The sequence below is a fragment of the Protopterus annectens genome, chromosome 1.part0 (assembly GCF_019279795.1).
Source record: "Protopterus annectens isolate FY-2018-M chromosome 1.part0, PAN1.0, whole genome shotgun sequence".
In the NCBI taxonomy this organism is placed as follows: Eukaryota; Metazoa; Chordata; order Ceratodontiformes; family Protopteridae; genus Protopterus; species Protopterus annectens.
Window position 1 is genome coordinate 1,714,676,621 of NC_056725.1, and position 14,497 is coordinate 1,714,691,117.

Genomic DNA, 14,497 nt, shown 5'->3' on the forward strand with positions numbered 1-14,497 from the left:
GAATGTCACTCCAAATCTCCTGTGAAAAGAGGTCATTGGCCTACTGGAACTAACCTGGTCAACAAATGTGTAAATAAGTAAGTGCACTACAGCAACAAAAGGTGTGGACTTACTTATACCCCTTGAACTACAGGGTAAACCACGTTTGCACAGTGCTGTCAGTAGGTACCTAGGAGTGAAGACAATGCTGGAGAATTAGGCAAGAAGTTTGGCCAGTAAATGCAGCACTCAAAATGAGTGATTCAAAGAAAGTAATTAGTTGAGCCCTCATTTGCATAATTATCACTTCTGGGCACCTGAATTTGCATTGTATAAGGAAGGGAAAAGGCAATGATCCTCATTACACCACAGAAGAATTCATAGAGCTGTAAAGTGTAAATCTGCAACAAGTGAATCTACTATCAGTTTCTTAGAAGCACCAGATGCCGGCTTCTATAAGGTAAATGCTACTTTTTCCACCTCAGTTTTTCAAGTATAGCTATTGTTAGCTGCTGTACTACATAATAATATAATAAAGTAAATCTGACATTAATTTTAAGAGTTATTTTGAACAGGTTGAGTGCGAGTTGTAAGACAAATCCAATTGCTGTGTTGAAAGATTGCTAAGTCTAATGGGAAAAATGCCCATCAGCAAATACGCACAGTTTCTTTGGGTTCCAACAAATTGGATACTCGTATGGAACAATAGCGTAATGTAAACCATAAGGTTAGCGGTGGTGTCAACAAAGGTCAAGGTACTGTAAACTCGCATAACATTTCTAGTACTGGATATACTAACTCCAATGTTTTTTATAATAATGTACACACTTCGCAACGGCAGAGTGAAGGAAAACAGAATAATGTTGACTCGAATATGAAATTTGCTAACCTTTTATCTAGGCAGTTTTGCTTTGCTGGCAACAATAGTCCAAGGACAGAAAATGTCAATAATAATGATGTTATTGAGGTTTATTCATTGAAGGAGTTAATATTTCAATTGGAGAAGAGACTTTTCAAGCTGAAAACTTTACAAATGGACATAGCTTATTTAAATGAATGCATGTCTTTAAAAATTGTACCACAAGGTTTGAGACTATATATATTTCCTTTGGGATCTTTTATGATGATGAAGTGATAAATGATTTTGTGCAATTTTTTGACAAAATGGGGGTGGGTTTACTTAAGAAAACAGTGCATTATTATGAGAAGCAAAGAAAAGTTGTGGCACATGAAGTAGAAGTGCTGGATGACAAAATTATAAAAGCTTTATTATTTTTTCAGTATAATGCATTGCACCTTAAGGTTTTAGAGAAGGTTGAAAGGTGTTGTTTTAATATTTCTCAAAAGAAAAAACAAAAGCTGGAGAGGGACTTAAAAAGTTATCAAAGTAAACAGGTGTTTCCCACGAAGCATTTGATAAACAAAAATCAGAACAAGTTCAATAATAGAGAAGAGAGAGAATTTATAAGTTACAGTGAAGCAGTTAGGGGTAGTAATAAATGGAACATGGGTAGAGAACAGTTAAATGAAGAGGAACAGGATTTTCCAGTAATCTGACACTCGGAGAGATTGTCTCAACATTATGCAGATAAGGGGAAATACAACAGGAATTATTACCCACAGAAGAGGAATTTACACCAGAATAGGAAGAAATGCAGGAATTAGGTGCACTAGAACATAGCATTGCGAAGACTAGAAATGGTTATATTATTTATAACTACATGGACAGAATTATTACTGAGGATTATTTTCAATTGTTTACAAAGGGGGTGAAATTTATTCCTTCAACAAAAGGAGATTTGGTAGACAATATAATGGCTTTGAAATTGTATACCAGGAAATTAAATTTTGATAAAATGTTTGGACAGGAGAAAAATGAAAACATAATAGGTTTAAAAGAAGAAATATCTATACCCAAGAAAAAAAGTACCTATAACCCCCCTATATCCTATAGTGGAAGCTTTTGAAAACTAGTTTTGGAAGATATTTGAAATATCTCCATGCATAACAACAAAAGACAAAGGAATTTAACTAGAGAAGAATATAATCTATTGATAGATCTAAGAAAAGACATTCATAGTCGTATTATGATTCCAGACAAAAGGGGTGGGGTTGTACTGTTTAAGAGTATGGATTATTCAAATGAAATGCAAAATGTACTATTTGATGAGACAACTTATTTAGGGGTTTCTAAAAATCAGATTAATATCTCATACTCAAGGATAGATTCATACCTTGAATAATATTTAGTTAATGGGTGAATAGATTCTAAATTATATATTTTTTTATATAGAAAAGAGCCAGTAATACCAGTATACTTCGCAATACCCAATGTACATAAAAATGTATTGAAACCCCCTTTTAGACCTATTGTAGCTGCCAGAGGCTCCAAAATTCATCCCTTGGCTGTTTTAATTGATACTTGTGTACAACATGTGGTAGATAAAACTCCACATTTAGTGAAGGACTCGTGGGAATTCCTGGGGTTATTAAAAAAGGAAATATGGGCAAAGGAGATTATCTTTTTAACAGTGGATGCTAAGGATCTGTTTACCACAATATCTAAAGATGCAGGCCTTGCATTATTTGAGGAAGTTTTATTCCAGGAATCGGACTTGGACGATGACATGGCAACATTAATTTGTGAATTGATGAGTATTGTATTGGAAAATTATTTTTTGTGGTTCGAAGGGGAATATTACCAACAAATAAAGGGGATTGCCATTGGGGCGGTATGTTCCCCTGTATATGCAAACCTTGTTCTACTGGGTTGGGAAAATGCATATGTAAAGAATTGTCCTTATTGGGGAAAAATAAAATTGTATTCACTTAACCTGGATGACATATTGATTTTATGGCAAGGCACTGTTCAGGAAATAGAGGAATTTATGCAATATTTAAACTCCAGTACAGACTTTTTAGATTTTACTTATCAGTATGACATCAAGAGTATTAATTATCTTGGCACCTATATTCCACATGGAGAAAATGTATTTAAATCTAAAATATATAGAAAGAACACTTTTTGTAATGCATATCTACATTTTGAAAGTAATCATCCATTAAGACAGAAAAAAAAGTATTATAAAGGGGCAAGCTATAAGAGTAGCTCGAATTACTTCACATCTTGAAGATGTAGGTATAGAAGTTGAAAAGATCTCCATTATGTTTCAGGAGAGAGGCTACCCTAGGAATTTAGTGGATGAGATTATTAAAGAAGTACATGAAAAATGGGGTACGTTTTATAAACCACTTTTAGGGGTAGGCTTAATCAAAAATAATAAAGATATGGATAGTACTATAAAATATGAGTACAAAGGATATGATAAAGTGTGTGTTCTGCAATTTAATCAATGTACTAGTGAAATAAAAAAAGCCCTTGAAGCAAATTGGAACATTTTTAGAACCAACACTGATGTATTTAAGAAAGTGGGTGAAAGACCTATATTCATCAGTAAAATTGGGATGAATCTTAAAAAGTTATTTGAAAGAAAACTGGAAGTGGAAAATCAGTCAAATTCAGGAACTAGAGCATGTGGTATGTGTGGACAGTGCCCATATATAATTAAGACAAGTAGTATAGATTTAGATAACTGTTTGAAGAGTAAAACATTTTTTAAGAAAGGAAATTGCCGCACTAGTAGAGTACTCTATCTGGCAGTCTGAGTGACATGTACACAGTTCTATGTAGATAAGATAGAGCGCATGTTAAAAAATAGAATTTATGACCATATTAATGATATAAAAAAGCAAGAGACAAACTAACGCCCTGTATAAACACTCCCTTTATTATTCGGGATTTACAAAATTTATGTTCAGAATACTGGACATAATAAAAGTAAATCCCAGGGGAGGTGACTGGAAAAATCACTTGAGGAAAAAATAAACCCAGTGGCAGCTCAGGTTAGCTGCAATGCTACCCCTGGTTTAAATGATACTATATCAATTTCCCTTATGTTAATTGAAAGAGCAAACAATATATGAATATTCATTGAGAATGGATTTTAATTTAAAGAAATATAATTTTTATGTGAATGTATGGGATGTGAGTCAAAGAATTGCGATTGAGACTTTTAACAGTGGAAAAATAAAAATTGTTTTGTGGATTTATCACTTTAATTTTATCTGAAGGGTTGGGTTGATTCTGAATTCAATTATGTAATTAATGATGTCACTAATGAGGTTTATATAAATGGAATAGTAATTGTGATGGTTTGTATTCTAAAAACCAAGAACCACATGGTTTTATTATGTATTTATATACATGTTGTGGTAATTTATATCACAAGATGTTTTATTCCTACAATTAACACACATAATGGTTTGTTACTTTTATAGAAATCATTCATTTTAAAATTTTAAAATTTATAGTGATATTTCTTTAAATGGTCTATTCACTGATAGACTAAATGAAGCATTAAGTGAATGAGAAGGATATTTAAACTCCAGCTGTTATTTTTATTCTTGTTCTGATGAAGTCCTATGGATGAAACCTAGGTAAACTCGTGTTCTGTTTGTGTTTGTGGTATTCAACTTGAATAAACTGCTGTTGGACTACAATTTTCTCCCATTTTTTCTGGATGTTTTGTATTCTGATGAAGTCTTTGTAAATGAGATGAAAGCGCTTAATATTATTAAAATACATGGTGAATATTATTATAATACGTGGTGTGATGTAACAGAACTTTTTTTACATTCTTTTATTAGTCACAGCACTTGTAAAGACATTCAGGGTGGCTTTCTAGTAGCATTGTATGTCAAATCATTTGCCTGTTATACACCTTCTAATGGTGCCAATTCTTTTTAAAAGTAAGAGGAAACATCCTTTTCACCATGGTTAGTAGAAATATCGAGGCTCTCACAGTATGGGGGACATTTTGTCAGCACTGTTATAGGCCTGATATTAGGGTCTATATTAAATCAGTGAATGCTGATTTATCCACCCCATGTAAGTGAAAGCTTACAATCCTGAACACTTAGAACAGAGATTTTTTTCCCAGGGAAAAAAATTGCTTTTCCAAAAAAAAAAAAAAAACTTTAAAACATTACGTAAAGGGGGGGCTGTGCCCCCCACACACCCTACTTAAATATACCAACTCCGAGATCACACTACAGTGACGAAAATGGCAAAATAACAAAGCTGGCCAAGCGATTTCTTTCACAGGAAAAGAATTTGCTTATATGCCATTTTGGTATTTTGCCGTTTTGTGCTTTCAAGTTTGATCAAGACGCATTCAAAAGAATGCATCTTTGATCATATAACAGGGAACCTGATATTAAGGTAGACTGCTTAAATAAACAAATATGAATATCACACATACCATCAGCATGGTATATGGACAAGAGGGGAAACAGTGTGTTACAGAGTTGTCTGGAGCAGTCATAACCACCATGTTAATATCACTGTTTTCCATACCTACAGAGCAAAGTCTGAGAAGGTTGTGAAACAGAAAAAGACTGATTCTGCTGAAAAAGCTGTTCAAAAAATGAAGATCTATGTGGCAAATAATAAGGTGCTCCTTCAAGCCCTCCAATGGTTGTTTGTGGAGGATGATGACAACTGGGCCTACTGAGGCCATGTCTAGAAAGGCCTTGTGCCAGGCATGAATGTTGTCAGTGGCCAAGAACATACATAAGAAATGGTATGCTGTAGGACCTTCAACAATATACTTGATGCAGAAAAAAATCTGCCTTGCATGGGAAGGTAGGTAGACCAGAGGTGGATCATTGGTTTAACCACCTCTGATAGAGAAAGAGAAGTTTCTAGCCTCTGTCAGAAGCAGTGGCACCACCAAAAGATCTCACATCATGGTTCTGGACACTGGCACAGAGCTTCATTGTGTACCTTAAATATCCATTGGAGATGCCCCAAGTATGTAGCGATCTTCTTCTGTAACAGTGCATTTAATTCCCCTTAGCTCATTACTCACTGGCTAACTTGGTAAAGCTGCCTGCTTCATGTTATTTAGAAAGACTAGGAATTCAATCTGCATGCCCAGCTTCATGAGATATGGCATTTAAATGTGTGGTTTGCAAACATTAGTATTAATACATCTGATTTTTATGTAGGTCTATGGTGCTGTTTTATACTTACTCAAAGTACCATGCTTTTTGGTGTTCACTGGTGATTCTCTGTCTAGCATCACAACTGTGTAATTGCCAAAGAATGATCTTAGAGGATCTTCAGTCTCTGGTGGTGATGGTGGCAGGGATGAGTTGACATGATCAGGGAGTTTAGTGTGTGAGTTAGGCACAGGGAATTATATCACCAGATTCCCTAAACAGGCTGCACACCACACGCACACATACTTTGAGCTTGGGGCACCCTGATGACACACACCACACAGAGAAGACATTTTACTTGGAACATTTACAGTCAGGAACATGTAGTTCACCCCCTACAATGCAGTTGTCAGAATCTGCCAGTAGCCCTACTGGGCACGGGGGCACACAGGAGACAGGGTAGTGGTGCTTGTTGGAGACATGGTTATTGGCATCCCCTCTGAAGTTGCTGTATCAGTGGCTGTGACCCAGCATAAGACCAAAGCCATCACTGAGGCACAGACTTGTACTCCCACAGCCATTTCAGCAGAAGTAAGGCTAATGCAGGGTGTGTGACATGAAGTGCTTTTCCCATATGTTAATCTTACATCTGGCAGTGTTTTTTCCCATATGTTTGGCAGACATACTGAACCATCTACTACAATGTGCTTTGTTTTTTCAGGCTCACCTGCCCTGTAATAGGTGCCATCTGTGAACCCATTCCACTGAAACCGTAATTAATGATGGCCATCATGGTGTGAGCAGCTTACATAGGTTCGTGGGTTTATAGGCAACTACTAGACTATCAGTCTGCAGACTATTACAAGCCTAGCCAATAACCAAATATGAAATCTTGTACCTTGTATCCTGAATGCAAATTTTATTTATTTATTTAACATTTGTTGACCAGGAAATTCCAATTAGGACTGAGCCTATTTTCAGTGGGGGCCTGGGGAGAAATGATCCAGACGCATGTCTTTGAAATGTGGGAGGAAACCAGAGTGCCCAGAGGAAACCCACGCGAACACAGGGAGGACATTTAGACTACACACGGAAGGCACCCTAGCCAAGAATCAAACCAGAGAACCTCTTGCTGTGAGGTGACAACTTTAACCCCTGCAGCACTGCACCACCCATACAGACCTTAGCCATTATACCAACTCTCCCTCCTATATTACAGTCATACAGCAAATGGACTTTCATGGTTGCATCTGTTGTGGAGGTGACCATAGCCATGAGCCAATGCTTCCAGGCTCATGGCAGTCATGGCAGATGCATGTTTGGTAACAGATGTCATTCTCAGTCATGCAGCACTCCAACATCTAGCCAGGGCCCTTGGTATAACCATTGCCAATCCTAGCAGAGGCAGCTCTTGTGAGCAGATGTGTGCATGGAGTGTTCATCTCTCTTCCATGTATGCCCTGGCCTGTCCAGTAGATCAAGCAACATTACTGCAGCTACTGCTGAGGCTATGTCCCATCATAGCACCCAGGGCTTCAGGCATGCAGACATCCAGTGACACCGGATTTTCATAAAGTCTTTTAAGTTAATGCCTTCCCCACAAAGTCCTTACACTCATGTGCAGTCTTATTTTTTCATTTTCCTCATCAACACACATTTTCCCATGGAAAACATTCTCACTTGGATTCCTTCCCCCACTGATGCAAAATATGTTACCTTCCCATTGAACATAGTTATTTGAGATGCCTATGTCTGTTATTTGGGATTCCTATGTCTGATGCATGGTGTGGCCAACCTATGCAGAGAAAGCACAGTCTGGTGATGGGTTTGCATGCATCACTTTTACTTTAGTGCATCTGCATTACTACAGACTGAATCTATGAAAAAGCTGCTGCCTCTTTGCCAGCGTCACAGCATATTGTGCCCACCTCAATGTAGCATGGTCATTCCGTGCTGCTGGCTCCAGTACAGACTCGTCATCTGGCTCTGCCTCCACTGTCTGGTGTGCTGGGGGCTGCTCCTCTTGCAATCCCCCCCCCATTACTGCCTCATAAGTATGGTATTGTGTAACACTACATATACTGAAACCTTTTTCCCCAGATGCCATTTTGATACTCCAGGGCACCAGCAGATGTATCCAACCAAAGCATACCTTCAACGGCAGAAATACATGCCACACAATGACCTTTGTTTGCAATAGGGTGTGGATGTATCCTTGGTCAGTTTCTTTCTGTGGATTTCTGAAAAATATCATCAGTCATGTTTGCAAGGCGTATCCAGCATCAATTATAACATGCCTCTGGGGGAAGTCAGCCTCCTCAGACTGTTGGTGCAGTTCACTTGTGTGTCACATAGTTATGATGATTTCCTGGGTGGCTTGCTGATATATCTGCTTCGTTCACTGTCATAAATTCAGGGATTTGACTGTGTTCATTAACACTGGTGTTAAACGTGTTAGAGATCTGGTGTTAAAGGTGTTAGAGATCTATGTTGCTCACTTTATACAATTCTGTATTGCTCTGCCTTCTTGATTTGCCTCCTTTGTATACACTGTACAGCTCATTTTACTAGTGTACCTCATTACTATCTGAGTACATGGCCATTAGCATGTACTCAGCCACCTCTGCTGCTCAGCATGCACTGCTAGCTGTCTGTCTGTCTCTGAAATGCACACAGCTTGCACATGGCTATTCAGTGGATAGAATCATTTACCATTTGGTGGCCAAATCTTCTGAGTCTCAGGGTGTATCTCTCATTGCCTCTGAATCTGCCTGTTGATGTGTGTGTGTGTGTGTGTGTGTGTGTGTGTGTGTGTGTGTGTGTGTGTGTGTGTGTGTGTGTGTGTGTGTGTGTGTGTGTGTGTGTGTGTGTGTGTGTGTGTGTGTGTGTGTGTGTGTGTGTGTGTGTGTGTGTGTGTGTGTGTGTGTGTGTGTGTGTGTGTGTGTGTGTGTGTGTGTGTGTGTGTGTGTGTGTGTGTGTGTGTGTGTGTGTGTGTACTGGGGGCTCAAGAAGGGGCTCTGTGAACATTAAAGACACAATGTAAATTATGCATTCAGCATTTTATGAGGAGATTCAAATCCAGTACTTGCATAATATATCCCTAAATGGAAGTGCATGCAATATGAAATCTGATGCAATGATGAAATAATCTCTTGTAAGTCACATTAACAGTTATGGTAAACTATCAGCTTAAGTAAATGTCCGCCTCAGACATACCCCCTGATGTCTTAATTTTAAAAGCTTCATCAATAATGCAAGACTCTGCATCTAGACAAGTCATGCAGAGTAAGTCTGCATCTACCAAAATTAGTAATCTGGCTCCTATCTATGATGTCAATGACCCAGGTCTGAGTAGTAATACAGACGGTGGGGGGTGGCTAGGAAGCGATAAGACAACAGCCACATACCAGAAGCCCTATCTCAGTGGGCAGAATTATAGTTTCTGTACTACCTAGTAACCACCCGGGGAAAAAAAAACATGGAGAGCAGAAAGCAGCTTGCTGGAAATATACCAAAATAAGATATCTGCAGCGCAATGTAATAATTGAGAAATGTCTATGCTTCTTGCATTGATAGCTGCATATTCATTACAATCAGAGCTGACACCTGGGGAGATTAAAGCAGTGTAACCCTTCTGCCCCATAATTTAATGGTTATGCTTCTCACTACCCCTGGCTGTTATGGTTGAGGCTAAGAATAAGTCAGATGGGGATTGTTGGTAAAGTGTGAATGCAAGCTGATCTGTCTGTTTGGAATAAGTGTACTAAAACTACCTCTGGATTTTCAATGAATGTGTCCAGAGCTTCTCAGGTCTTTTAATGGAAATAAGAAATGTCTGCAAACCCATACTAATAGGACACATGAGTGACCGACTTGCAAAAATACCTCTCATATGAATCAGATTAAACACATGAAGAAGCCCATTAGTTAAACTGTTGATATGTTACAGCATCAAAGCTCATCAGCAAACATAGCCATACCCTTCCATCAGACCACTTTCACTTGTATTTCTATTTCATTAAAACATATTACTGTGAGCAGAACTCTGCATTCAAGTTAAAAAGTCAAGGAGATACATCTATATGCAAGTCACTAAATTTGCTAAAGCATAATGGTGTCAGTCACCTAAAAAGATATACAGCAAACAAGATTCTGGATAACAGCACAATTCTTTAAGAAAAGCAGTCAGTCAGCGTTTGTCATTCAGAACCTTGGAACCATTTTCGTTTGAAATATGTAGCCAGTGAGCTACTCTCTGCAGTAATACATTAGCCATATTCCACAACCAATATCTCTGCATAAATTGACAGGGACACCCTTTTTAGTCCTTGAACCATGAAGGCATGCTGACTAATCTTATTTAGATGTTGGGCCAGCGCATTTAAATTCTTATGCTTACCATTATTAAAGAGCACAGCTTCTGCATGACCTTTCCCAGTACTGACTCACAGCTATGCAGAGCTACACAAACAATGTTATACATACTACAGGTAATTATATTCTTACTGGTTTATGTTTAGCCAAAGCCAGGATTGCAAAATATACTTTTGTGGCTTTCATGTATTTATAGAAGAAAATTGTTGCATTTTTTTACTTGCACGTATTTAGTATTCCAGATTGTTTCTTAAATTCCTTGAACTCCCTGAATTTCAATAAGTCTGTCAAATACATGGTTTTCCTGAACAAAGAAGCTGCTCTTTTCCTAAATATTTCCTTTACATTAGATAAAACGTGCCACTGATTTTAAATTATGCTTCCACTTGCTAAATTTAGTGCTACAAACTCACCAATAAATCTAATAAAAGCAGTTTCCTTGTAACCTTTTGGTTCTCTTGTGAGCAATAATCACATTTGTGCTCATTACATTTTCTTCTGATCTAGTTCTGTCTTCACACTACATTTTTTTTTAAGCTTCTCATATTTTTTCTGTCTGGATTATTAGCTTGTTCCAAATGCATTTCATTATCACTGAAGTTGTGATTTAATCTGTCAGACTGGTCTGTCAGTTTACCATTACTATCCTACAGGATTGCAACTTTTAATCTGCAAAGATGTACATCTCTACATCTTTATATACTGATATTTTTTTAAACGTGTAATAATCTTCCCCTTTGCACCTCTGGTAGGGAGACAGACTGAGCGAGGGGGTGGAGTGAGTCAGTTTATTGAAATGGATTCCTTTAATCCAAATTCTACTCGATGTTTTACTAAGATAAGAAAATGTTTTTTGCTGTTTTCAGAAGTATCCCCTTCACTTTGAAATAATTGCAAACTAAAATATATTTATTTCTCTTTGAGGCACTGACAGAACTGATGTCAGAAAATACAATTTTAATTAGTGGGTATGAGGGAGTGATCCTGGGGTAGGGAGCACTAGTAACCCATCCCACAAGGTTAAATATAAATTTCTCTGGTTATTCTTCTTCTGTAGGTTGCTGTCACTGTTTATAAAACAGCAGAAGTTTTAGGGAAGTGTGTCTTCATAAAATGATTCTCTTCTAAGAAATGAATGTGTCACTGATCTACCTGAAGAGTAGTTATTTGCCATCAATGATAAATGCAAAGACCAGTTTACCTTTGGAGCTATACCCTTATCTTTATTTCATTACAGCTGCAAATACTGATACTGTAGTTTTTACCTATGATATATATATATATATATATATATATATATATATATATATATATATATATATATATATACATACATATATATATATATATATATATATATATATATATATATATATATATATCGGTTTACTGTCTTTCAATGAAATTACCTTTAACCAAATTTTACTTACCCAGTCCCATTTCTATGAAGCTGCATTCCACCGAAGGCATGGACATCCTTCCCTTGTGAAAGGAACCACTTGGCTACCATGGTGAACCTTGTCCTCTCTTTGTTGTAGTATGACCTCGAAGTTGGTATGTTTAAGTAGGGGGGTGTGGGGGTGGGTGCAAAGCTCCCCTCCCACTTTGGTGGGTTTACTTTTGCTACCTTGAGGTTTATTCCCATGGTGGCCATTCTTTTCACAGGGAGTTTTGTAGAAATGGGATCTGGTAAGTAAAATTTGGTTAAAAGTAGACCCATACATATATATAGTTCCACTTTATAATCTCGAAATACTGAAATCTCAAATTTCAGTATCTCGAGACCATAAAGTTGATTTTTAAAATCGCGAAACTCCATAACCGCAAATCCGGAAATGTCAAATTCATGGTTATGGCGTTCCGGTATTTGTCGTGGGATGTAGTGTGTGCAGCATGTACAGTTTAGCATGTGCATTTGGCTGGAATGTAAGGTAAGTGAGGATTTTGTTAGGGTTTGAGGTATTTGAGTGCATGTGAGTGAGTTTGGAAGTTTTATGTGTGGGTTAGGGTTGGCAGGTAAAAGCATGAGTGTTTAAATGTGAAAGTGGTGGTGTTTGTATATTTATAATGTGTGTGTGCGAGGGCACTGTAGAGTGTCTAGTGATGGGTTTGCTGTCTTTTTCTGTTTGGTGCGATCTCAGAGTTAGTATATATAAGTAGGGGGGTGGGGACACAGGGGGGCTTTCCCCCTGCTTATATGTAGTGTAGGTTTGTTGATTTGTGTTTTTGTGTTTGTGTGTGTTTTGCTTATGTGTTGTAGTGTGGGTAGGATGGTGTATGTGTTGTGTGGTGTATGGTGTGTTTATGTTCACGATTTTGTGTTTCCCGGTTTATGGGGTTTCAGGATTTCAAACATTCGACTTTATGGTCTCGAGATACTGAAATCTGAGATTTCAGTATTTTGAGATTATAAAGTGGAACTATATATATATATATATATATATATATATATGTATATATGTATATATATGTATATATATATATATATATATATATATATATATATATATATATATATGTATATATACTCTATTGAATATTTTAATTTTCACATCTGCCAAATCCTATTTTCCAGTCAAGTGCCTGCATTTTGAGCAATCACATGGATAGTCATCAGACCGTAGCCATTGTGGGCACTCCTGGATGTATGCCTATGCTGGATCTTCAACCAAATAGTCCCTGCTGGGTAGAAATACTTTGAGGAACCTCATTTATCTTTCTTTTTGGTTGTACCCAGGGATCCACTCTATCATAAGTGGCAGGTGACTGGGACCAACCTTCTGTACACTAATGTAAGGTCTAGCTGTAATAAAATACAAATTATCTCTTGCATTATATTGACCTCATTCTCATTGTGGACCTCTGGTTCAATGACTGGTTTAGCCACATTGTACTTCAGTACTGCTATTTCACCTGTTTGGTACAGTAGGAATAGGAAGGTAGGTTTGCTGTTATAGCCCAACCTTCTGTTGCCACTGCTAATACAATCTCTTTTGAATTTATCCTGACTGCAGGAGAAAACTGTAGGTTTCTGCTATCTACCATCTACCTAATTGTGTGTGAATATTCCCAGAAGAGTTCAATGACCTTCTGATTGACTCAGCGCTAAATAACCCAGAAACTAATGCTTCTGGGTCAAAGATAAGTTGGTGTCTCTCACCAAAAAAATTCAGCTGTATTATAAAATGATTTATGTTTGCTTAAGCTATCACTCCTTCAATGCATACATTAAGACATACATTAGACTTTATATTTCTACTGGATGTGAACATCTTAGTCCTGGTGGTGGATTTTATTCCTGAGACTTTTTCTTTTACACTGCTTCATTTCTTGATGGCGCAGTGGTGCAGCAGTAGCATTGTCACCTCACAGCAAGAGGTTCCCTGGTTCAATTATTGGCTGGAGTGCTTTCTTTGTGGAGTCTGCATGTCCTCCTTGCATTTGTGTAGGTTTCCTGTGGGTGCTCCAGTTTCCTCCCACATTAGAAACAAGTATCTGGAGCATTTCTCCCTGGACCTCCCATGAAAATTGGCTTTGTTCCAAGTCAGACTTTCCCAGTAAGCAAATGTTAAATAAAGATAGTGCTAGCAATATCATTTTTTTAGTAGGGACATATAACAGATCCCCATCTCAGATTCCCAACAATTTAGCCCTAAGTTATATATGCTTATAATTAAAAGGCCATAAGCTGTGGTATGATATAGAGTTACACTCCCTGTGATGTGTACACCAGAGGTCGGAATGTTGTTGAAAGCATGGGGATCTTTGGCATAACAAGCCTGAATTGTATGTGCATTGTGCTTTGTACCAGACTGAGATGGCTTGTCTCTTTTTTAATTTCTCCAGGTCTTTGGGTTTCTAATGCCATGATGGGAATGGACCACATTCCTAAGTCAAAGTATGATTAAATTGTTTCAGTCTTTGATGTTAGTCAGAAGTGCTGTTTGCCGCACCTGCAATGTGTTCATTATTGACCCCTTCTGCAATTCACAGAGTTACATGAATCGGTAAGATATCTAAGTATGATTATAAATTCTTTTTTATAAGCCCCAGTGCTCCTATTACTATTTGAACTCTCTGAGTATCCTTCTTCCACATTATCCTCATTTATGCCTGCCTTTTCAGATACTACTATATCCGT